At 35.3% G+C, this 2577-nt stretch overlaps 1 pseudogene; it reads right to left on the bottom strand.

Moving 5' to 3' along the window:
• Positions 1–318: 318 nt before the first annotated feature.
• LOC120590598 (uncharacterized) lies at positions 319–437 on the bottom strand (annotated as a pseudogene).
• Between the last annotated feature and the right edge of the window lie 2140 nt (positions 438–2577).

The raw sequence follows: 2577 nt of genomic DNA, 5'->3' as shown, positions 1-2577 counted from the left end.
GAAATAATGAAGAAGAAATTCTTCAACTTATTCTTCATGAGGAAGAGTGAATAGATGGTGCTGCCAAATAATGTGAGGAAAAGACAGAGAAACTGGGATTGATGAATAAGGAAATGATTAAATCTGTTCTTGAACTTGTTAAATTTGAGACACCGTTGGCGCTTTTGAGTAGATATGTCAGGAAGACAATTGAATATATGAGTATGAATCTTACAGAGATTCGAAATATAAACATAAATGTAAATACCCTTGTTTGACCTCACGGATTGCAAGGACCTTGTCAGCTTACAATCCCTTATTTTTTTTTTTTATTTTTTACTCCTACAGCACCTGGTCTTCCTGGGTGGTCTCCCAACCAAGTACTAACCAGGCCCGACCCTGCTTAGCTTCGGAGATCAGACAGGATTGGGCTTGTTCAGGGTGGCATGGCTGTAGACACAAATATTAATATATTGAAATGAGAACAGTTAAGGAGTGAGTGCAAAGAACTTAACAGGGCCCAGATCAAGTCTTAAGGAACTCTAACAAAGCACACTGAGAAGGGGCAGAGTGTAAGACAAAGAATAGGAACTATCAATATTCATTAGAATCCTTTTATAAACTGTGAATCACGAAACAAGAATCTTAGCAGATACTTAAGTTACAAATGCTTAATATGGTTTTTGCTACAAAAAAAAAAAAGACACTTGCAAGCCCTAGGTCTATCAAAGCAAATGGCTCTATGAAGGTACTTGATTATTTTCAGAAGATTGTACTTTCTGAAACGTCTATTCGTTTGCACAGAGGAAAGGTTTACAGCTGATCATTTGCTCCCAGAAAAAAAATAATAAATGCTGCAGATTCTGAATTCTTCATGAAGCTACTGTATCTTACAATTCTGAAACTAATTTCAGTTAATTTTGAGGGCTATAAGAGAAAGTCAAGGAGGGCTGATATAGGGCTGATATAGTGAGGAGAACTTCAGTAAGTTGCCGTGCTTCTCTGCCTCTTCTCAAGTGCATCACTTTGGATGAACCAGATATTCTGCCTCACTGAGGACTTAATACAAAGAACAAAATGTGTGAAGCTTCACTGAAATTGTTCTAAATTTAGGTAGAATAAAATTATTTATACTAATGCACAATAAAACCATTAATTGGTGCTTAGTGACTCATCACGATTTCATTTTTTGTATCATAAGAAAGACAAATTCAAAATGGTAAATTCAATCAAGCTGTAGGCTCTTAAAAGCAATATGATATGTTTATAAGGCAAAGTCCACATATTAGACTGAGGATAATAATCCTTAAAATTATGTAAATCCCTTAAATTGAAAGGAATAGAGGATCTTCTCCATTTAACAAATGGTGACAATCTAGACACTGTAGATTCTAGGGTAAACGATAGATAATTATACTATACATAAATTAATTACTAAAACAATCCTATGAGGTAGATACTTTTATCTATATTTTATAGATGCGAAACTGAGGCGTAGAGAAGTTAAGAACTTTCTCAAGGTCACAGAAGTACAGAGAGATGAAGCCAGCAATGGAATCTGTGGAGACTGATTGCAAGGGTGGCGCTTTTTCGTAGCTCATAGGTTAGAAGTGGGGCTTGAGTTCTCACTGTTACCTTGCTCCATAAAAGCTCTTCCAGCCATTTTTTAAAACTCTTGTTTCTTAGTCTTGTCATTTACCGACTTTCTGGCTACTTCATCTCATTCATTAAAGATTTTGATATCAGAATATTTCTTTCCTTCTTGATTCATGCCATCACCTCGGGAAATTCAATGTTCACTTGGACAACCCATTCAATATCATATTTTAATGATTTCCTGACTTTCTTATCATTCATAGTATATTTCACATCATCTCCACCAAAGCTTTTAACTAATCACCAAAAACATTTGAACTCTCAAAATCGCCAACATTGCACTCTTATGAAAATTCTCATTTGCCTATTAAGGAAACTCAGCTCTCACTGTTCTTCATCTTTCTTTGATCCTTCATCTCTATTGACCACTCCTCTCTTTTCCAAAATATCAAATTTCTTATATACTTCATTGATTCTAAAACCTTTCATTTCATTCATTTTGGTACCAATACACTAACCTCTCTTGTCCATTTGTTCTTTCAAAGCCTCCAGCTAAAAATACCCAGTCCTGAATTCAACGTTTCTTGTTACCTGTGTCTGTATTATATTCTCAGATAGCAGAATGCTCCTAAGTGAATTGGTATTCCTAAAAATTCAATCAACAACCCACAGTCTTAACATACATGATTCTCTAGTCATTTTGATCTAATTTTTATAACAAATATTTCAGAATTCCTCTGTTCTTTACAAACCATGATACCCTCTCTAGTCTTTACTCTCAGCAGATAATTGCATTGTGCTTAACTAAAGTGATTAGAGCCATCAGACAATTTTTCAACACTCTTCTGCTAAATCTGTCAGAAACCTGCATCTGTACCAATCTTCTTCTCCTGCACTCCTGATATAAAAAAGTATGTTTCTCTGCCTGTTGAAGGCCAATTCCTCTACATTTAATCTGAATCCCTGTCCCTCCCACATTCTCCAGAATCTATGCTAACATTT

This window comes from Pteropus medius, unplaced genomic scaffold (assembly GCF_902729225.1).
Source record: "Pteropus medius unplaced genomic scaffold, Ma_sr-lr_union100, whole genome shotgun sequence".
NCBI lineage: Eukaryota > Metazoa > Chordata > Mammalia > Chiroptera > Pteropodidae > Pteropus > Pteropus medius.
The sequence above is the reverse complement of the archived record's forward strand: the minus strand, read 5'-3'. Positions and strand labels throughout refer to the sequence as shown.